The sequence below is a fragment of the Schistocerca serialis genome, chromosome 1, assembly GCF_023864345.2.
Source record: "Schistocerca serialis cubense isolate TAMUIC-IGC-003099 chromosome 1, iqSchSeri2.2, whole genome shotgun sequence".
Classification (NCBI taxonomy): domain Eukaryota; kingdom Metazoa; phylum Arthropoda; class Insecta; order Orthoptera; family Acrididae; genus Schistocerca; species Schistocerca serialis.
Window position 1 is genome coordinate 1,152,631,742 of NC_064638.1, and position 23,791 is coordinate 1,152,655,532.

Sequence of the window (23,791 nt, forward strand, 5' to 3'; positions counted from 1 at the left end):
CACTCCTGCATGAAACATTTGTTGTGAGGTGAGACGGCTGGCCAGATGGGGTGGAGTATCCACCAACAGCTCCATATGTAACAGCCACCGTTAGATTTTCATCTGTGGGTCACTTTGGAGGATAAAGCTGCGCCACTGATCAAAAATGACGCCAGGCGCCCTCACATACGAATTGCTATTCTGTTTCACAACATAAGGATAGTACAGTACATTGCTGTTGACGACTATCGTTCTGAAAACGACCTATCTGTAAGGATTCTGGAACACACCAGTTTCATTTTTATTGTTGCTTTTACTTTAGTTATTAAGGTTCAAACAACATACTAATTTTCACACATTGTGTCTTTCCGCTTGTTCTGACCGACGTAAACCGCTTAACAGGAAAACAACACTCTGGTTCAATTTTACCCGCAGAAAAAAATTATGTTGCCTGACAGAATTATCAGAAACAGCTGAAAACGTTCACTTCACATCCATATTATTACCACAAAGTAAGAAAGGTGTATCAGGCGTTTAACTTTCCGTCGACGAAGATGTAGTTAGACACGGGACACAAACTCGCATTGGGAAAGGATGTGGAGGAAGCTGGGCCGTGTCCTAGTCAAAGGACACACTTTCGCGCTCGCTTTAAGAGGTTTAGTGAAGCCACGGAATACCTAAACCCTTGTGACCAGACGAAGGTTTGTACCGCCCTCCTCGCGAATTCCAGTGCAACGTCTTAAACCACCACCCCATTAGCCTTTGTACCAAAAAAATTATTTCCAAGTCATCACAATAATTAATTATATGTCATGAGGAATAGCTTAAACCAGTCACTGGATATACTGCCTACAGGGATACATTAACACTGACCACCGGAAAGCAATGATCCTTGTTTCTTCCAAAGACAGATACTTAATTTCCTTCAGTAGGCTACAAGGGACATAGAATAACCAGAGAACGCACGAGGTCCTGTTGTTCGCGTTTACGTCATCTCTTTTTGCTGGGGTTCATCGCCTCGTTAACAATGAGCCTAATAATATTGTGAAGACTGGCCAGTGGCTGTGAGCAAAGATCGACTTCTGGGGTATTTTAGCTATTCCGGATCGATCTGACTGAAGAAAACTAGGCAGATCACGAAAACTCTGAATCGCTGTTGCCATTTTTGGAACTGTTGTACTCTGCCGCGTGTTGAGCACAGAGTCGTCTCGCTCAACGTGTGTGACATTCTCTCTTCTTACTGGGACTACTACAAAACTATTCTCTGCCAGTCAGATACTGCCAAGACTACCGTGATACGATGCATAAGGGAACTTCCACACAATGGATCAGTTAACAATATCGAGCCGGAATAAAGTGAGATTTAATCACTAATGGCGCTAGAAAATACTTTCCGTCAAATGTTGCACAGTAGCTTTTGGAGTATAAATGCTGATGCAGACTTAGGCAATCATATGGTGTCACTTCAGCATTGCTCTGCAAGGACAGCAACAGGAAACTGTTATTCTGGATAACAAGTGTGGTGGAAAACGACACAGAGAAGTGGATTATGAAATAACACGCTCATATGTGCAACGTTCTTCTAAACGCAGTACTACGGCAGGTCCTATCGAAATACCTCATATCAGAAAACATATCGTTACCTTGTATTGACAACGTAACACGAAACAGCTAACACATATTATGAAAACGCCCACGCAAAAAAATTATGATTTTACAGAGGCGCTTCAGGCATCTGCTTTAAGCTAAAGAGATAATGAAGCAATTCGGCCATAATACGGTTTTCTAAAAGTGCTCACGGTAATATGCTTCAATTCTGAGACCAATACGGTTACGCGAGATTGTTACACACCACAGAAGAAAAAACTTAATACTAAATGCCTGTTAACCCCTTAACGAATTTTGTGTTCTCAGCAAATCTGTTCATAACACTGTTTTGCATTTCATGGGATCAGATGAGGCTAGCATCAGAACAGTTCGCTTCTAAAACATCAGTCATATTACGATCACGAAAATAAATTAATTACACAAATCTGTCAGTGCTTTGTAATTATTTTGGCACCATCCACTTCATATTTTAGGTTGTATTGGGGTCAAAATACTGATAATAGAAGAAAAAGGATTTATTTGGTGTTTCTCGTGGCATGACTTCCATCAAAATCCAGAAAACTCTCATTATTATCAATTTATTTTTTCCTACTTATCATTTTCTTCAACACTGACTCAGTGTTCATTTGCTCATTAGCGAATAAATCAAAATTTTCAAGCATTTTGTATTTAAGCCGTCTTGTTTTACTCAAACATTATTTCCTTCCACTGGCTGGACTCTCAAGCGGTTCAATCAAGCAGTTAAGGGATAAGTGAAATTTTAAATGTGAGGTAAAGAAAACAAAGCTAAATAAAGTGATTACAGTTTAACAGAATCGTGAATGCAGATCCAGTTAGACAAGTTAGTATGATGTACACAATGTGACAGCTCTGTCTTCGCTGTTGACTAAAGATAATTTCTAAGTTGCCGAGGTACGGCAAGGACCCGAAGCTTTCCTCAGATTTCGACGGTCCACTACACTGTCGACGTCCGCATAAAATTTTCCTACCACAAAATTCCACGACTAGCGTATTCTCCACCCCGACTTCCACTCTTCACGTTAATGACTTCAGGGAGAAATCAGGATGCCTGGATATTTAAGGTCACCGCTTAGCTGATAATTCGTAGCTACGAGGAGACGATGTTATGTGATTGATGTTTTAGGGCTCTAAATGGCGAGGTCATCAGCGTCCATGCATGAATAAATAGAGACAAGGTTGGTGAAAATCTTAAAAAATAGTAAACTTTAAACAAGCTGCAGTAGCAAAAAAAGCATTTAAAACACATTGACAATGAGATTTTCGCGTAAGACCAACTACGAAATTCAGACAGAACACAGCAGAACAACTAGGTAAAATCGAGCATTAAATATCAGTACAGTCGCATGTAAACGGGGCATTGTTATACGTGAAGCACAAATCGTCAGTTTTTAAAATCTCTCATAACGCCAAACGAAGGTATACGACCTTTTAACTGTTTGTATAATTAATTCCAAGGCCGCTTAAAATTTACAATATTCGCATTACCCGTTTCAGCAGTTGATTTCCATCTTCAGATGATTTTCACTATTCTCGGTTAAATCTGACAATGGCACAAAAAGGGGTGAACTATACTGCCACAAAAATTTTTGGTCATTCGCCAAATAGCAATTGGGAAAGCAACTGATTGGATTTCCAGCTCCTGCATTTACATCCCAACATCCTGACAACATTGATAAGAAAGTGAGATAAAGGTGGAGAAATGGGGGAGGGCGGGCATTCGGGCTGTCTTTGTTTCTCGGAAAATTTGGGCCCAACAAAATATGAACGCTTAGTATGTGTCAGTGTATGTATGTAACTGAGTAAATTCAGTTACCTCTTTCTATAATACTTTATTACGGCCGAGGTAGCTTAAAAGCTACAAACTTCACATCAATGTCCAGTAAATTTCGGGCATGCAGCCGCGTAAATAACACTTCTTCCACTGATACTACTCTGAGGATGGCCGGACGATACGCAGCCGAAATACCAGTGAAAGAAATTTCATTTGCGCGGCTGCATGCCCGAAATTTAATGGACTATCATTACGCTGCGAAAAGTTAAAAATGCTCTTCACATTACCGGTTTCAACAACTGAGTGTCATCTTCAGATGTCAATAACCAGCCACCAGCTTTGCCAAGACATAAAACAAATTCCAGTTAAGCATTCTGAACATATTAAAACGTGACGATATGATGTACCATGAAGCGCCAAAGAAATTAATATAGCCATGCGTATTCAAATACAGGGAGATGTAAACAGGCAGAATACGGCGCTGGGGTTGGCAACACCTATATAAGACAACAAGTGTCTGCCGCAGTTTTCAGATCGGTTACCGCTGCTACAATAGCACGTTATCAATATTTAAGTGAATTTGAACGTGGTGTTATAGCCGGCGCACGAGCGATGGAACACAGCGTCTCCGAGGTAGCGGTGAAGCACGGATTTTCCCTTACGAACAGTTCACGAGTGTACCGTGAATTTCAGTAATCCGATGAAACGTCAGATCTCCGACATCGCTGCCACCGGAAAAAGATCTTGCAAGAACGGGAGCAACGACGAATGAAGACAGAAGTGAAACCTTTCCGCAGATTGCTGCAGATTTCAGTGCTGGATTATCAACAAGTTTCAGCGTGTGAACCATTCAACGAAACATCCTCGATACGGGCTTTCGAAGCCGAAGGTGCACTCGTGTGCCTTTGATGACTGCACGACACAAAGCCTTACGTCTCGGCCGCGCTGGGTAGCCGTGCGGTCAAGGGTGCGTGCCACGGTTCGCGGGGCTCCCCCAGTCGAAGGTTCGAGTCGTCCCTTGGGCATGGATGTGTGTTTGTCCGTAGCGTAAGTTAGTTTAAGTTAGATTAAGTAGTGTGTAAGCCTAGGGACCGATGACCTCAGCAGTTTGGTCCCACAGAACTTACCACAAATTTCCATTTCCTTACGTCTCGTCTGGGCCCGTCAACACCGACATTGGCATGTTGATGACTGGAAACAGGTTGCCTGGTCGGACGAGTCACGTTTCACATTGTATGGAACGGATGGACGTGTACGGATAAGGAGACAGCCTTATGAATCCCTGGACTCTTCGTGTCAGCAGGGGACTGTTCAAGCTGGTGGAGGCTCTGTAATGGTGTGGGGTGTGTGCAATTGGAGTGATACGTCTAGGTATGACTCTGGCAAGTGACACGTACGTAAGCATCCTGTCTGACCACCTGCATCCATTCACGTCCATTGCGCACATTCCGACAGACTTGGGCAATTCTAGCAGGACAATGCGACACCCCAAACGTCCAGAATTGCTACAGAGTAGCTCCAGGGACACTCTTCTGAGTTTGAACACTTCCGCTGGGCACCAAACTCCCCAGACATGAACATTATTGAGCATATCTGTGATGCCTTGCAATGTGGTGTTCAGAAGAGACCTCCAACCCTTCGTTCTCTTACAGATTTATGGACAGTCCTGCAGGATTCATTGCGTCAGTTCCCTCCAGCACAACTTCAGAGAGTAGTCGAGTCCACGCCACATCGTGTTTCGGCACTTCCGCGTGCTCACGGGCGCCCTACACGACATTAGGCAGGTTAACCAGTTTCTTTGGCTCTTCACTGTATTAAAATGTGACGATATGATCTATAAGTCACTGACATATTTTAAAAGGCTTGATGAGGTTGAAACGCGTAACTGGAATTTTTACATAGCTTGACGAAGCTGTTAGCGGATTTATCACATCTGTGGGCGGAAATCAATTGCTGAAACGGGTAATGTGAATATTGTAATTTGTAAGCGATCTTGGACCTAATTACATAAACATTTAAAGTGTCGCGTACTTCCGTTCGGTATTATGTAAGTTTTTAAAAATTGATGACTTGCTCCTCACGTACAGCAGCATAGAGCGCTGATAGTGCGTAGTGTGATAATGTTACCGCCTCGCCCGAATTTCTTTCGCGGCCAGCGCAAACGGCCAAAAAAGAGCGTGTTGGGCGAGAACTCCAATAACAAAATACCGCTCGTACTGGGGTGACGGCAAGGCCGACTGACTGGACAGCTCGCGGGCCGGCCTGGTACAGAACAGCCAGCCAGCCACCTGTGGCGCCCGGCCCCGCGCCTCACGCACACCTGTTGGAGCGGTGTGACGCACGGCGCCGCGGCGCACGCACGCGACACGCGTGCCCCTCCCACGGCTTCCTCCTGTTTTAGCCCCGCTCCCGCTGCGGAGCCAGGGCTGGGGGAATAAAATAATGGCTCCACCGGTGTCTGGAAACGAAGGGTTCCGGACAAATACGCATCTAGCGATTGCCTCCGCGAAGTAAATTACTTCAGGCGTCACTGTTACGGCTGAGCGTTATTTTTACGCAGCTCGTGACGTAAGAGACTCTCCCCAAAACGTAACTGCTTCACAGTTTTGTACTGTCTTTGGTTGTTACGCTCACTGACTTTTCGAGTCTCTTTGTTAAGTAGCGTAACGTATCAGCGCAAGATCCGCAGTGCCTTTACTCCTGTAGACCACGTCGGTAATCTGAAGGTTAGTGTAGTTGGCTACTAACTCTGATGTCCGGGTTCGGTTCCTCGTCACCTCAGATTTTTCTCTCTTGGGGCAAGGCTTGGAATGGGGTCCACTCAGCCACGTCTGGGCAAACGAGAAGCCCTGATAAAACATTCCGCATACGGCGTGAAAACAAAGGCTAGCACTGAGCTGCTAAGCATACTGCTAATCTCATTATTATTATTATTATTATTATTATTATTATTATTATAATTATTACTATTTTTAATACTATTATTGCTATCATTATCCACGTTTAGGCCGTAATAGACTACACTAAGTACAACATGGGGTACTTCCTCCAGCCCCACATTACTTTCGTTCTCTCACATTAGGCTCCTTTTCCGCTCGACGGACCAAGCTGTTCCAGGCTCCACTGCGGGTTTCAAAAAATTCCGCATCGTGTCTAGTTAATCTGATTGGTTCCATTTATTTTGGCACATAAAATTCCAAAAATTTAGGTTGCCGCTTAGTGTTACCCTAATCATGCATCTCGCTTGTATAGTATGGGTGCCAACTTGTTTGTGAAGACACACGCCTCCGCCTCCAGCGATGAAGCAAGCCCGTCTGTTGAGGTGCTTCGGAAAATAAGCGTGCAGTTATTTTCTGAACCACTTTTAACGGTCTCCCCCCACCCCTGCCCTGTCCAACTGGCGCCGTTCTTTTTGTTAGCCGTCAAATGTCCGCTACAGAACGAGGCATGTTCCCCTGAGAAGGTGCTTTTGGCCTCATTCTCCCAGCCTGGCAAGTGAAAGCTGATTGTTACCTGTCACAGGTGGACACATCTTGGGACCCGTGAGCAAAGCGACGGTATACCGCCTGTTCGTGATTTCAAGTGTGTGTGCAGAAGTTCATCTGAAAGGGCTGTGAAAAGTGTAACAGCCACGTCCAGATTTACCGACGTGTAAGACGGTTGGTGGCTAAGAAGAGGGCAAATTCCGTCTTTAGCAGATCACACCTCTGTCCGGCGAGCTTGCACGTTATATATATATATATATATATATATATATATATATATATATATATATTGAATCCACATAATATACGGTATCACACAAAACATTTTTGAGTGGAAAGGAAAATAATACAATGGAGCTATATGCTGGCAGTCAAAGTGGCTACTTTGGCCTACCTATGGCCACTGCCATTGCTACAGTGTTGCTTGTTCTGATTTCTACGTGTCTTGATGCCCTAGTGTATGAAGCAATATCAAGCGGATGGAGCAGACCGTTTCCAGTCGAAGTTTTGTATCAGACCAAATGTAACAGAACAGAGACCTTTCCTAATAATATAAGTTCATAAACTCAAAATTGTCACGAAGGAATAGAATGGTGGATGATGGTTTTTTTTACACAGGAGGAATAGTTAGCATTCAGGGTTTTGACAGGAATGATCATATAAGGAGAAAACTTCCTAGGGACATGTGCCCTAGTCCGAATGGTTTCCAAGATAGAACACATTTAATGTACATTGTTATTTATTTTCTACATTGTTAAATTCACGCATTATCCGTTAACAGGCACTACTGGCCATGAAAACCTTGTCGTAAACGTTAGTGTTTACTTTTCGTGGCGGTACGTTGTGTCTGTGCCTGTAATTGAAGGCAGTTTCTTTATAACCATACGCGTTTCGCTTCTTTTATTTGGGAAGCATCATCAGTGGCCTGTTATACGTGTATGGCAATAAACAAACCGCCTTCAATTAGTCACATAGACGGAACATACCTCCAGGAGTTTTAAAGCAACTAAGGAAACAAGGAAAACAGAAAAAAATGACGTTACTATTTACATTTGGGTCTTTAGGGCATAATATAACCGTTCAGTTCCCTGCCTGTCTCAGCGTTAGCTCACGATTTGTTGAACGTTTGCAGCTGGTTGGGTCCAAAAATTCACAGTTTAAAGACATACTTCACGTTATTTCGCTGTGTGACTACACTCCAGTTCTGCCCCAACCAAAAGACACTTAACAACGTGTGTCCTGGGGCCTAGCTACCCGCGCTGCTTGCACCACAGTCTGAACATACAAAAAAATCCCCTCCAGAATAACAATTTCTTTTAAAAAGTTTCACACATTCTGGCATTCAATAAGGGGCACTCAAATGAAAACAAGACAGATGAAAGAAAGAAAGTAAATGTTTATTATTTCAAAAGTTATCGCCATAACTGTTAATACGTTTACCTCACTGAGAAACAAGAAGATCGATGCCTCTATGAACAAAATGTTTGCAGCTATCGACGGAACCGTGATTGTACTCTAGCATGCACTCTTCGACAGACGACCACGAATGTCTTTTCCAGGGCACAAAAACATGCACAGGGAGCAATCTGAACTGTATGAAGAATGTGTAAGGGGATGGTTCCAGAATGAGATTTTCACTCTGCAGCGGAGTGCGCGCTGACAAGAAACTTCCTGGCAGATTAAAACTGTGTAAGCCATGTCTCCGCAATATCCTGTCTTTCAGGAGTGCTAGTTCTGCAAGGTTCGAAGGAGAGCTTCTGTAAAGTTTGGAAGGTAGGAGACGAGGTACTGGCAGAAGTAAAGCTGTGAGGACGGGACGTGAGTCGTGCTTGGGTAGCTCAGATGGTAGAGCACTTGTCCGCGATAGGCAAAAGTCCCGAGTTCGAGTCTCGGTCCGGCACAAAGTTTTAATCTGCCAGGAAGTTTAAATGTGTAAGGACTTCGCAGCGGAACTTCTACGGCGCATTCGAAACAACCATGGCAATATGTGGGGAAGCCCACATCCCGATCTCTCCCCATGCGATTTGCATATTTTTGGTGCCTGAAGTATGGCGTTTGTGGTCCTCGATTTGCTTTGGACGAAGAGGTACAACCGTGGTTCCGAAAACATTTCTCCATGAAGGCACCAATCGTCTTATATCTCAGAGGGATAAATTTGTGCCGGCGGTGGTGGCCAAGCGGTTAAAGGCGCGACAGTCTGGAACCGCGCGGCCGCTACGGTCGCAGGTTCGAATTCTGCCTCGGGCATGGATGTGTGTGATGTCCTTAGGTTAGTTAGGTTTAAGTAGTTCTAAGTTCTAGGGGACTGATGACCTTAGCAGTTAAGTCCCATAGTGCTCAGAGCCATTTGAACCATTTTTTTGATAAATTTGTTAACAATAATGCAGGTCACTTTCGAAATAATAAAGTTTCTAACTTTTATCCATCTGTCTCGTTTTCATTTGACTTCCCCCTATAGATAATTTTAAATACTAAATTTAGTTGTTCTCAATGAAATCCAGTTTTTTATGTTCTACTCATAGGGAAAAATTCTGAATTATATTTAGCTCATGGACAGAGTCACGCATATATATTTCCGTGTGGTGCATGGATACAATATCCCGAAGTACAGATTTCCGGTGGAATTAGCTGAAATTTGTAAATAATATCTTTGAGTTGTCTTCAGAGTCTCTAGCATGCTGTCTCCTACTAGTTATCAATGGTACTGTTACGTTATAACATGAACATATGTTCAACAGTTATTAAACATCACAACATGTGTTTTACTCGTTACCGCGCTTTTGTACAATTCACTGTAAATGTTTGAAGAGCACATCGTCAATTTCAGTGTATTGTATATTCTTGGGGGAACATGTGGTACGTGCTTGAGTACCTCTGCACGTTTCCTAATGAGGGTAGCAGCGTCTATGATGCGACCAAACAGTTCATCTCGCGTATTCACCTTCCGTTTGTACACCTCAGACTTCATTCACACGGAAGTATAATGGCTTAAGGTGTGGCGATATACGTGGCCAATTCATTGCAGTACCACGACAAATCCTGCGGTTAGGTAAGTGAAGTTAAGATGTTTCCTCACTCATCAGGTAAAATGTGGAGGGCCTCCGTCATGCTGCATGCAATTAGTCGAGTGCCCAAAGGAACGCCCTCAAGGTTTTCAACAAATTTTCCGAAAAATGCAATTAACTCTACCCTGTCTTCTAAAATGACTGGACCTATCAACATGTATGTTAAATGTGTTCTCTATCTCGCAAACCATTCAAAATAGGGCATAACCCCTTGTCAAGGGTTTTTTTTTCCTTTCGTGCCTCTCGTGCCTGTCATCTCCGTAAACACTGACCATTCCCCCTGGGACACCCTGTATAAAGGTTTGGAAGAGAGACTTATTCGTAATATTATCTGTCATCTATGGGGTTAAGTAACAATAACTGGAGTGAACACCTTGGTCACTTTTCCCCACAAAAAGTGTGGCCACTTTTTCCAACCGGACATGCCGACATTAGTGGTTAACAGGTGAAACTACCAAACCCAAAGAAGTAGAGCAACGGTGTTTAAATATGTATATGGTACCAAAAAATATTACTCTGCGTATGAGTGAGGTAACAAGATTAATGTAAATAATTTACCTTGTATAGAGACGACTCAAAATCAGGGTTGTTTTTGCTGAAGAATAACGGAACAAGCTGCTTCTGCCGAACTCACTGGCAACAATGATGTACACCAGAACTAGTACGACAACTTCTCGGCACGCAGCATTACTCTTCGGGGCAAAAAATTTAAGTTTTTTCCTTATTTTACTCATGGCCGTAATTTTCAGCAGCTGTAGTATATGTATTTCAGAATAGAATTCAGTTGTCAGCTACAAACATACTTTTATTTCCCTTCATCAATTTCGATAAATTAATATCTCGTCTTCAGAAGCCTACAGAATTGAGGATATTATAAATCTTCAGCCCTGGCTATACAGTTATTGAAGAATAAGAAGTATATTTCAGCGGATGTCATTATATTCTTCGCAGAAGCAAAATGCCACGATATGCACAAAAATGTACGTAATGTATTTGGTTATTGTAAACACAGATTTTCAATTTACAGTAACTGAATCACATCTGTGTACATGTCAAACTGTTCTGTGAACAGCAAGGAACATATAAAAAAGCATGTAAAACGTATAACTAAGGTACATAAAGGAGTTATATATATTTCATTTGAAGAAATGTGGCTTATAATCCTAATATACAAAAGGAATGGGCTAATATTCACATTTTATGTTCAAATGTTCAAGTGTGTGTGAAATCGTATGGGACTTAACTGCTAAGGTTATCAGTCCGTAAGCTTACACGCTACTTAACCTAAATTATCCTAAGGACAAACACCCACACCCATGCCCGAGGGAGGACTCGAACCTCCGCCGGGACCGGCCGCACAGTCCACGACAGCAGCGCCTGAGACCGCTCGGCTAGTCCCGTGCGCCTCACATTTTATAAGAGATGCAGTGCAATCAAAATAGTATCTATATTTTAATGCAAGTTCATCTTTTGAGTTTGGATGAGAATATCTATATATTTCAAATTCTTCTAAAAGGTTCATATTGTAGCCCTTGTCAAGGATATGCAAAATGCCCTGCCTGTCTGTCCTATATACTTCTAAAACTCGGATATATATTACATGAAATATATGAAATGTCTTAGTTATACTTTTATATATGTTACTTACTGCTAGCACAGCAGCTTGAATGTACATAGTTATGATTCAGTTACTTTAAATTGTCAATCAGTGTTTATAATATTCACACACGATATGTACATTTTTGGACAAATCATGGCATTATGCTTCTATGAAAAAGGTACTGGCCTATGCTAAACCAATACTATGGAAATTCTTGTAATAAACTACTTCTACTTCACATGTAAGTATAGTCAAGGGCTAAGGATTTATAATATCCTTAATTTTGTCGGCCTCTGAAAATAAATTAATTTCTCGAAACTAGTAAAGAGAAATAAAAATATATTTGCAACTGACAACTGAATTTCATTCTGAATTTTTTTCTATCCTCTTGGCACACAGACAGTACCCAGCATCACGCCACGAAAATAAACATGTAACTTCCACGTGCCTCATGCGAATGAGCTTGAAAAGCATCGATTTTCCGTATTTATAATGAAAACGCAGTCACGCGTTATAGAAAATCCGTAATGGACATCCTACGAACACTATGCTTATCCGTTATCTTCTGCAGTGTTGCTACACGGTATGGGATTCTTACCAGATAGGACTGGCGGCGTACATGGAAATATTTCAAAGAAGGTCAGATCGTTTTTTATTATAGTGAAATATGGGAGAGTATGTCCGATGTGATAGGGTAGTAGGGATGGCACTCATTACGACAAAGACGTTTCGTGACGAGATCTCTCCACGAAATTTCAGTCACCAGCATTGCCGATCGAATGGAAAGTATGTTTTTGACTTCCACCTACACAGGTACAATTGAGCACTGTAATGAAATAAGAGAAAGGTCGTATGGAAAGCTTTAGGTATTTATTTTTTCGCATATGCTGTTCGAGAAACAATCTGAAAGTGGTTCTACGAACCCTCTGCGTGACACGCAAGTGCGGACTGCAGAGTACGAGGTTGTGGGTGTAGATGTACGGTGTCCTGCTCACAGTGACGACTGACGAGAGCCGCTACAAGACGGAGGCGGCCGTCCGGAGTTCCGGTTAGGACCCCCACCAGCGCCAACCGGCTAAGGCGGTCCGGCGGTCACTTTCACGCGGGGACGCGCACTCTGGCAACAACGGGCGCACACCCCCACCCCTAAACCCTCCCCTAGACCACACACTACCCTCTCGCTCACAAGGACGGACGACACCAGACCTTCTACTTCGTTCCGTAAGAGCTAACGATTCCTCGCCACAGCGTCAGTTTTACAGTATTTGTTTATTACTTTCCGTGCGACCATGCGAGCCAAAGCTCGTGGAGTGAGTCAGTACACAATTTGAAGAAGTTTGGTTATAAAATTTATAAATGAAAAATTTTTGAGAGAATATATCTACGCGGTGATAAAAAGTTTACAAACTCACATGGCACATTGGGCATACAACAAGGATAAGTAATCACTTACGAACCGAGGGTCGCAAACGCCACGAGAGGGCGCTACGGTCAAGTGAGAGCTGGCATCGTCGGAGTCTGTCTTACTGGGCCGTACATTCTCCCCGACTGACTTGACGGTCGCAAGTATCTCGTTTCCTTGCGAGAGGTGCTGCAGTACATGCCTATTCGTCGCCAGATTCGATTTCACCACGACGGAGCACCCGCTCTTTTTCAGCAGATAATTGGGGGCACATCCGCATGCAACCTTTTCCGGGTGCTGAATTGGTCGCGGTGAGTCAGTCGCATGGCCACCACCATCACCGCGATATGTCCCCCATCGATTTTTTCCCTTTGGGATTATCTGAACGGCCTTGTGTATGAGACACCTGTTAACACTGCCGGAGGACCTAGTGGACAGACTCGTTGCGGATGCAGGATGTCTTCGAGACACGGCAGGTATCTTTGTGAAGGCGCACAGTTCAATGCAGCGTCGATATAAGGCTGTCTCGATGTATCTCGACAAAACTTTGAGCATCTCCTGTGGTGGGCGTCCATTTGTAGTATGTGACTACGGTCCCCGGATGGTCCTTGCGACACCGGTTCCTATGTGATTACCGGTCCTTGTTGTATGTCCGATGTGAAATGTCTGTTTGTAAACTTTCTTTGAGTCACTCTGTATAAACACACAATACAGAGAAAATTTCTCAACCACTGCATCAAACTCCTGAACAGAATAGAAGCTGTGTACGAAAAGGAAGCGTCTCAATTTAGATTTGATGATTTGGGGTTGATCAATCATTTTTTCCAGTTGTGCTGGAAGCCTACTCAGAACGAAACTTGCTGATCAGTGCACGCCTTTAACGCTTGAGGAAGTGTTAACCAAGTGCATATCGTTTTTTCGTCCAGTGTCCACTGAACGACTGTCTACGTTTCTTCTGAAAGAGTCACTACTGTCATCAACGTACTGCGCGATGGAACATATGTACAAGGCTGGCACAGACAGAGCTCTTAGTCAGCTGAACAACAGCCTGCAGGAAGTCAGCGAACTGACCTCGCAGATCGGTCAGGACTGACAGTATTTTCGGCGAGAGCACAGCAGGGTTGCCGCAGAATATAACACCATACGTGATAATAGAGTGAGAGCAAGGAAAGGAAACAAGGCGGGATCCTCCAACGACTGAATGCTCGCTCACAGTTCGCGGCAACACATTAAATTCAAGTGGCCAATCCAGTAACACTTGTAACTAAACGACAACTGTCTCTCGCAGTTGGAGACATGACGTCTGGTCTCTTTTCCGCATGACACACTTCTTCACGCTTATTCGAATTACTGGTTTAGATTTATGTGACAGGCGACCAGATTTAACTGAATCTTCCCCCTGTCGACGAACTGCGATTCATGGTAATTAGAGACGGCTGTGAAGATGACCTGCAACGAACCAGTAATCCGAATGCGTGCACAAAAGGTTTTATTTTCTTCACAACTAAGTCTCTTCATCATCGTTTTGTTTATTTACTAACAAATGTTATAACTTTTATTAAAGATTAAATAAAATAATCTAATATTTTCGTACAAAGCTGACAAGAAAAGAAGCTAATGAAACGTACGCAAAAGAAGGAAGTAGAAAATGTATTGGAGCGGAATTGGGGCTAGTAGACGGAAACGAGAAGCCACAATTTCATCTTTCTTAAATACTCCACATAATTTAAAATAATAATGATGTCCACAGCGGTCTCAAGGGCCAATCCAGTTTATAGATTTAGTGTATGGGAAAATTTTGTGTCTTAATTGCCTGCAACATAAAGTCTATAGATTGTTGCTGTCAAAAAGCGTCGTTTTGAACCTGTCCGAGTGCCGTAAAAAGATGAGTTTTTCCTACTAGAACTTAGAATTTACGAAAATCGCATAGAAACATTTCTGGCACTGATGACAAACTTCGTTGTGATTAGGTTCAGCTTGACGTGTCAATCCATACATACAAAATTGTCGGATCTGGTAGTCAACCCCAATTCTTTTTTCCCCTAATCGGTTTTTGCAAATCTGCCAAGTTGCACTGTGATTCGCAGTTCTCTAAAGGCTGCAGGGGCAGTCAGTTTGGAGAACCACGTCCAGGAGTGGCGTACCTACAGTAGGAAAACGCTATTATGTTCAAAGCAGGCTTCGAGTTGCGGACAACTTTCCTTATCAGCAGCGGAATAAAGCGTTGAAACGAGTGTGTAAGAATAGAAGTCAAAGGTAATGACGTAACGAGTGTACACCAGTGTAAAGGGGCAGTGCACTACGGTGATTTTAACTTCTCTTTTCTTTTATTTCTTAAGCGAAGACGATTGCCAACCTGTAGTTTTAGATATTTTACTTCAGCTCCAAATGGGGGAGGCTAAGTACTTACTCTAAATTAGACCAAGTCCTTGTAGAGGCATGTAACCACTATGAAGATAATTGTTGGAAGGAATTTAAAAAAGCTGCGTGCTTGCTTGCTTCAAAACAGTCACTGCTTTTCTCTGAACTTGTTTATTAACTGTCACGACGCGTTTAGAATTTAATCCATCGTCTGACGACCTATTATAAACAATGTAACAGGGGTCATCTAACAATTTTTTACAGAAACGTAAACTGTCTGCAGCTCGTGGTCGTGCGGTAGCGTTCTCGCTTCCCACGCTCGGGTTCCCGGGTTCGATTCCCGGCGGGGTCAGGGATTTTCTCTGCCTCGTGATGACTGGTTGTTGTGCGCTGTCCTTAGGTTAGTTAGGTTTAAGTAGTTCCAAGTTCTAGGGGTCTGATGACCATAGATGTTAAGTCCCATAGTGCTCAGAGCCAAGCCAAACGTAAACTTCTTATACAAAAGTCAGTTCCAAACGAACATTATTCAAGATCAAAACACTTTTTGATAACGGAATGCATACTATTTTAGCGCAGCTGTGTGTGCTGGAATGGAAGGCTCGGTGACGATATGTGGCGTTACCCCGCCAATGCACGCTTAAAGAGCGCCAGACAGTTTCGTGCACAATGAAAGCATTATATTCAAATTACTAACAGATAACAGCACAAACTGCGTCCAATCTTTACAAACAAAAATTCAAGTAATATATTGTCGTAATACCGGCACACAATTTTTTTCTGGAAAACACGTGTCAAACTGTCAGAGATATGAGCATTACAAATCCGTTCCAGTGCAAACTAGCCATGTAACTTAGCACACAGATACAATTTCAATTTTACTACCAAATAAAGGCTAGTGGGTCGTTGCCAGTCCATTTTGGTAATGATCGTCTTTGATGTCTACAGCAAAATTTCATGTACTTAAATCTAAAATGGTATGTATTCCTTCATCAGAAAGTGTTTTGTTCTTAAATATTGTTCGTTTGAAACTGATTTTTATAAAACGTTTTCGTTTCTGTAAAAATTTGTTATATGACACATGGTACTTTGTCTGTTTAGAATTGGTCACCCGGTGATAGTTTAAACTCGCAACACGCAGTGACTGTTAATAAACAAATTTAGAGAATACTAACGACTGTTTTCAAACAACCACGCAGCTGTTTTTAATTCCCTCCAATTATTCTGTCCATAATGCATGCCTCCACAAGGACTTATTCTAAATCAGACCAAGTACTTGGCCTCCCCAATTTGAAGATGAACTAAAATTCCTCCTACTATTTAAAACTACTCATTGTTTCACTTACTGCCCGAGTATTAACACGAAATCTGTAAAACTTTCATTCGCATGCTCTAGTGGCTGAGGGACGTAAGAGAAAATTTCAAAACAGAATACCAACCTAAGCACAACCAGTTTTCTTCGACAACGGCTAGAGAGAACGTACAAGGTAGCTGCCTTAAATGTCAAGGCGCTGCCTAGTCCATAGCCAGGACAAAATATTAAGGAGCTCGAAGACCTAAATGCCACATCATCCGGTTGCGAGTGACCTCCTGCCCATATTTCCACAACCCTGACTGTCTGAAGGGAACAGCAGATGGCACGGGAGAACGGGCAGGATTTTTGCTGATCGGTGGTGCGTGAGTGTGGAAGACAGAAAGCTGCGCAGTTTCACTTTCTGTATTTCTGCGTAGGAAGAGATAGGTGGCCTACTTACTATTCTCGACAGAGCGATCCCGTGGCTACTTTCTACTGGAGGCGGCGCTACCGAAATAGAGAGAGAGAGAGAGAGAGAGAGAGAGAGAGAGAGAGAGAGAGATCACTCTAGTTGCATGATTACGTGTTGGTAACACAAATCTGTGGCTTAAACGCTAATAAGACTTGTGGACATGTATAATACTATTTTAATTCACGATTTCGGTCAGGAGTACGAAACGTCGGGTACTTTAAAATAAACAGTCAGTGAAAGACAATGCATAGGGTAGGAACTGTATTCCAAGACAACATCGAATAAAATTCTATAATAAAAGACAATTTTTATATACATCGCCACAAATCTGTTAAGATCTTTATTAATCCTGAGCTAGTTTCGATAATCCGGCACGCTTTAGAGCTTAAAGTGGTATGTATGAAATGTATATTGTTTCAAAATAAGACACATATTTAACTAGTATTGACGATAAACTGTCTAGCATAATAACGATTCTAACAGGTTTATGCTGATACATAGATAAAAATATCTTTTATAAATACTACGGAGGACAACCTACAGAATAAATTATTATAAATTATTTGGAAGTACACAACCTAAAAAACATGAAACAAAGCAAGCATTGGTACAAATAAAGACAATTCAAGATAGAAACGATAAGAAGAGATGTGAAATGATCTCAGGAAAGGCAGTAAAGATGTGAAACAATATTATAGAGTGGGGGAAAAAACGCGTAACATAAAACAGAAATTCAGTGGCTGAGACAGAGGACTTGCAATTGGGCAAGTGACTGGAGTTTGCTTCTACTCGTACTGGTTTAAATTCGTGCAAATGTCGGGGCAGTTGTTTAAAAAATGTCAGACTATTCCATTCACAATAATTGCCCAACTGAGTCAATTATATTTGTCATGACTGATGTCGACAAAAAAAAGGCTAGTCTTATGCCTAAGCTTAAGAGCACAGTTGTCCTTGGTAAAGGTGAAGCTGTCAGCCAAACAGTGCAGTACTGGACGCAGTAACACATTGGCCTTCCTCCGACCTTCAAAATGACTTTCCGAACAAGTTATTAGGGGACATGGAGTTCAACGTGGTCTTCGAACCATGGCAGTTTTCCCACTTAACAAACGTTTTCCGAGGCAAATGTAAATGTCGTGTGACTAGGGCCTCCCGTCGGGTACACCGTTCACCGGGTGCAGGTCTCTCGATTTGACGCCACTTCGGCGACTTGCTCGTCGATGGGGATGAAAAGAGGATGATTAGGACAACACAACACCCAGTCCCTGAGCGGAGAAAATCTCCGACCCAGCCGGGAATAGAACCTGGGCCCTTAGGATTGACATTCTGTAGCGCTAATTAGCTACCGGGGCCGAACGTTTTCCAAGGTGAAAACGAGCAAGTGATAAGTAACGGACTGAGTGGGGATCGATGCACACATCTTCGAATTTGCAGGCAGGGCAGTACTGAACCACCGCACCCTATCAGACAACTTTGTTTTGTGTAGTTGAAGCCCACCGGTTCCCTGGGGAAATCAACAAGTTGCCAGCTGCGCAGTAACGCCGAGAAGCTGGATTACATGCAGATCGTTTCAGTCATACAGAAGAAAATCGCATTTTATACAGGGTGTCTCAATAGGAATGGTCAGTATTCAGGGATATGGCAGGAAAAATCATTCGAAGCAAAAACGTCTAGTTGTGAGGGGCTCTACAATGCATGTCTTAAGAGCCAAGGGCACTTGTTCAGTAAAAGAGGAGTTTTCCACACCACCGAAGACGTACAAGCGCTCGTCGGTCTTAGTGTATACATTTTAAGGCGCACGTTTACTAGACACACTTGTTTCGAATCACCGTTCTCATCGTTTCCCTGAATATTGATCATTCATCCTGGTATATCCTTTATACACCCCAATTCCCAGAACTTCTGAAGATAGACGTTGGCTGTAGATATTGTATCACAGACACAGTTCCTTCAACTGTTCAGAGATGTCACTAAACACGCCAAAGATGTAAACAACCATGCATGAGCAGCGCCTATTAGACGGAGGAGGTCCGACAGCCGATCAGTTCCAGTTATTCCACCAGGAAGGAAGTACACGGCTCGGGTTGTCTGTAGTTCAGCCATGCCTAGACGGTCAATACCGCGGTTCGATCGTTTCCGCATTGTTACTATGTGCCAGGAAGGGCTCTAAACAAGGGAAGTGTCCAGGCGTCTCGTAGTGAACCAAAGCGATGTTGATCGGAAATGGAGGAGATACAGAGAGTCAGGAAAGTCGATGACATGCCTCGCCCAGGCCACCCAAGGGCTAGTACTGCAGTGGATGACCGCTACCTACGGAGTATGGCTCGCAGGAACCCTGACAGCTATGCCACCATGTTGAATAATGCTGTGTGTTAGTTAACAGGAGTAACCTGATGATGGCACGTTACGCCGTCGAAAATTCGTTCTACAACGACCAGTCAACCCGGCTTCATGCCCGAGAGACCTTCAAGCAGTTGAATAATGCTGTTCGTGCAGCCACAGAACATCGTGTTACGACTCAAACTGTGTGCAATAGGCTGCATAATGCGCAACCTCACTCCCGACGTCCAAGACGAGGTCCATCTTTGCAACCACGACATTATGAAGGGCGTTACAGATGGGCCCAACAACATGCCGAATGGACCGCTCAGGATTGGCATCAGTTCTCTTCACCGATGAGTGTCGCATATGCCTTCAACTAGACAATCGTCGGAGATGTGCTTGGAGGGAACCTGGTCACGCTGAACGCCTTAGACACACTGTCCAGCGAGTGCAGCAAGGTGGAGGTTCCCTGCTGTTTTGGGGTGGCATTATGTGGGGCAGACGTACGCCGTCGGTTGTCATGGAAGGCGACGTAATAGCTGTACGATACGTGAATGCCGTCCTCCGACCGATAGTACAACTATATCGGCAGCATATTGGCGAGGCATTCGTCTTTATGGACGACAATTCGCAATCCCGTCGTGCACATCTTGTGAATGACTTCCTTCAGGATAACGACATCGCTCGACTTGAGTGGAGAGCAAATTCTCCAGACATGAACGCTATCGAACATGCCTGGGATAGATTGAGAAGGGCTATTTATGGACGACGTGACCCACCAACAACTCTGAGGGATCTACGCCAAATCGCCGTCGAGGAGTGGGATAATCTGGACAGTGTCTTGATGAACTTTTGGATAGTATGCCACGACGAGTACAGGCATACACCAATGCAAGAGGACGTGCTACTGGGTATTAGAGGTACCGGTGTATACAGCAATCTGGAGCATCACATCTGAAGGTCTCGCTGTATGGTGGTACAAGATGCAGTGTGTGGTTTTCACGAGCAATAAAAAGGGAGGAAATGATGTTTATATTGATCTCTATTTCAGTTTTCTGTACAGGTTCCGGAACTCTCGGAACCGAGGTGATGCAAAAGTTTTTTGATGTGTATTTAAGGCGCATCACTGGATATACTTAACAGTTGTATTCTTACTTTGAGCATGTTAGATAGTCCAAAATTTGGGACCTGCTGGAGGATGTATCGAATAATCTGTGAAGCAGTTCTTGTTTCGCAACACGCAGTGCTGCGCCATCACTGTATAGCGCCTACCTATTCGGCGTGCTAGATTTTAACTGGGCTGTGCCGATTAAAAGCGTCCGCTGGCGAGGTTTTTATTTCATGCGGATAACACGTTTCCACGCCGTCGGCTTCCCGGTTAAGCTGAAACGGCAGAATTAATTACCGACGACGGCGTATTTCAAATTTCCGAAATGGCTCGAAAGACAGCGCGCGTTAGGAGTGCAGAGCGCCTGTTCGGCCATCCGCGACCGCGGCAAACACTGGCCAGATCCAACCGTGGCGGCGGCGGGGGCGTGCGCTACAGGTGCCGACATTAATTAAATACACAGATCCGCACTGGCCTATAAATATTTCCGCTCAACAGGACGCGCAAACCTTTTCGCGCCAACGGGGCGCGACAAAGTGACGAAAGCGACCTTCCAAGTTAATTACTCTAAAAGCGGCGTAGGGCCGCAGGGCGAGCCAATCGCGACGGATTACTTCCAGCGCGACTTCACACCTCAGGTGAGCCTTACTGCCGATTGCCTTAATTGACGGCGGAGGGCGGCGAGGAGAGTCGACGCGGCGAAAACAGGATCGCAAAGTTGGAGCCGCGCTGCGCTGTTAAATCAGCCGACAGCCGCTCCCTCGCTGACTTAATTTGCGCTGCATGCTCCTTCCGAAGGATAACAACTCGTCCTGTCCACCATTAGCTGCAGGCGGGACTCTGTAGTTAGAGCTAATTACCCTGAGGAGACAGGGCGTACTAAGGGATCGCCTACCTGCCGGCTATGCCGCTGCTTTAAAAGATCGAAGGAAGGAAGGAAGATTAGAGTTGAACGTCCCGTCGACATTGTGGTCATCAGAGACGCAGCACAAGCTCGGATCGTTTCGAGAGTGGTTACGGAAATCGACCGTGCCCTTTTCAAAGGAATTGTCCCGGCATTTGCTTCGATTGATTTAGGGAAACATAAATCAGCATCGTCGGACGCGGATTTGAACCGTCGTCCTCCCGAAAGCGAGCGGCGCCTCTCACTTAGCCCGTGAAAGATTGAGACGTGACCCATCGCCTCTGCTAATGATAAGCGTGAGGTTCTCCCTCCGTGTCCGCCGTCGGACATTTAGATTGAACAGGACACAGTAATACGACCATGAACTACTGAAGCTTCATTCTAGCACACTTTTGAAAACAACAGGTGCTAAATATTGTATGTTCGAAATCATGAGTAACTGTCGTGATATGTCAAATAATGTATCACTAACAATTAAATCGTGTGTTAAATAAAAAGCGTTATCCAAAACCAGATAACACATTTGCCCCTCATGGCCCCCGAAATTAGAATAGCAGTTTTCATTGCTCTGATGAGTCCTCCCGGCATTCGCTGTGTGACGTAACATCCGCCTGCCATAGCGGGGCGTTTACTAGCTTAGTAGAATTTGAAACATATCAGTGACCGCGTTTGTGACGTACTGAATACTGATTACATTTCTACATCTACATTTATACTCCGCAAGCCACCCAACGGTGTGTGGCGGAGGGCACTTTACGTGCCACTGTCATTACCTCCCTTTCCTGTTCCAGTCGCGTATGGTTCGCGGGAAGAACGACTGTCTGAAAGCCTCCGTGCGCGCTCTAATCTCTCTAATTTTACATTCGTGATCTCCTCGGGAGGTATAAGTAGGGGGAAGCAATATATTCGATACCTCATCCAGAAACGCACCCTCTCGAAACCTGGCGAGCAAGCTACACCGCGATGCAGAGCGCCTGTCTCGCAGAGTCTGCCACTTGAGTTTGCTAAACATCTCTGTAACGCTATCACGGTTACCAAATAACCCTGTGACGAAACGCGCCGCTCTTCTTTGGATCTTCTCTATCTCCTCCGTCAAACCGATCTGGTACGGATCCCACACTGATGAGCAATACTCAAGTATAGATCGAACGAGTGTTTTGTAAGCCACCTCTTTTGTTGATGGACTACATTTTCTAAGCACTCTCCCAATGAATCTCAACCTGGTACCCGCCTTACCAACAATTAATTTTATATGATCATTCCACTTCAAATCGTTCCGCACGCATACTCCCAGATATTTTACAGAAGTAACTGCTACCAGTGTTTGTTCCGCTATCATATAATCATACAATAAAGGATCCTTCTTTCTACGTATTCGCAATACATTACATTTGTCTATGTTAAGGGTCAGTTGCCACTCCCTGCACCAAGTGCCTATCCGCTGCAGATCTTCCTGCATTTCGCTACAATTTTCTAATGCTGCAACTTCTCTGTATACTACAGCATCATCCGCGAAAAGCCGCATCGAACTTCCGACTTCCATTTAAATGTAGGATCTAAGTTGTATTCGGAAGTTCTCTTTTTCCTACTCAATTATACGTTAATCCTTTTATTCGCCGTTAAAAATGTTTTACTTCATTTAGCACGCTTTCTTTATCACCCTGACACTGTTTGAAGAACCCAACCGCTATTTGCTACAGAGCCTTCGTAGCGTATAGTCGTTAACAGTGGCAAACTTCATTGTTAACAATACTGGCGACCCTAGAACTTAATTTTATTGTGATAGGCATTTTACATTGCTTGTACTTCACATTACTTCTTCAAAACTGTTTACCTACTACGTTCTTCATTGGCAGCTGCTGCACAATTACTTAAGGTGCTGCACATCTGCCTTTGCAACTACAAAGAACGCGTATTTATTTTAGCCTAAGCGTTTCGTTCTATTTACTTAAAACATCGTCAGTGTTTGCTTCCTGAGCCTTTCCTGTGTAAAAGTGTGCTAGTCTGCGATTCAGCTTCGGAACTTATCCTGTTCCAGCCAATACTCTCACAATAGCTGAGGCATCCGAGCTTCCAAAAGGAACAAGAACCTCAGCTGCATACTTCACTCGTCCAGTACAAACATGGAGAATTACTTCATCTTGTCCAAGGAGCTATCTCTACGATAATGTTTCACTCTGCAGTATAGAGTACGCTTGACAGAACCATGACAATCAACTTCCGTTCTCTCTATAGCTAAACAAATCTCTCTGAACATTAGAGTTTCAAAAATTTAGAGTGCATCGATTTATAATTTTATATAACGTAACATCTTCACATTATTAGGTCCATAGAAAATAAATTTAAGTAACATATTAATAAACGTGTGAACACACAGCATCATAAAAACGAAATGGCAATTCCAT

The 23,791-nt window shown here is 43.6% G+C and overlaps 1 protein-coding gene across 1 annotated transcript in view; it reads right to left on the minus strand.

Annotated features, from left to right (window-relative positions):
* The window catches only part of LOC126417815 (forkhead box protein O), a 690,615-nt gene that overhangs the window by 396,903 nt on the left and 269,921 nt on the right, over positions 1 to 23,791 (minus strand). The gene's annotated exons all lie outside the window — the stretch shown is intronic.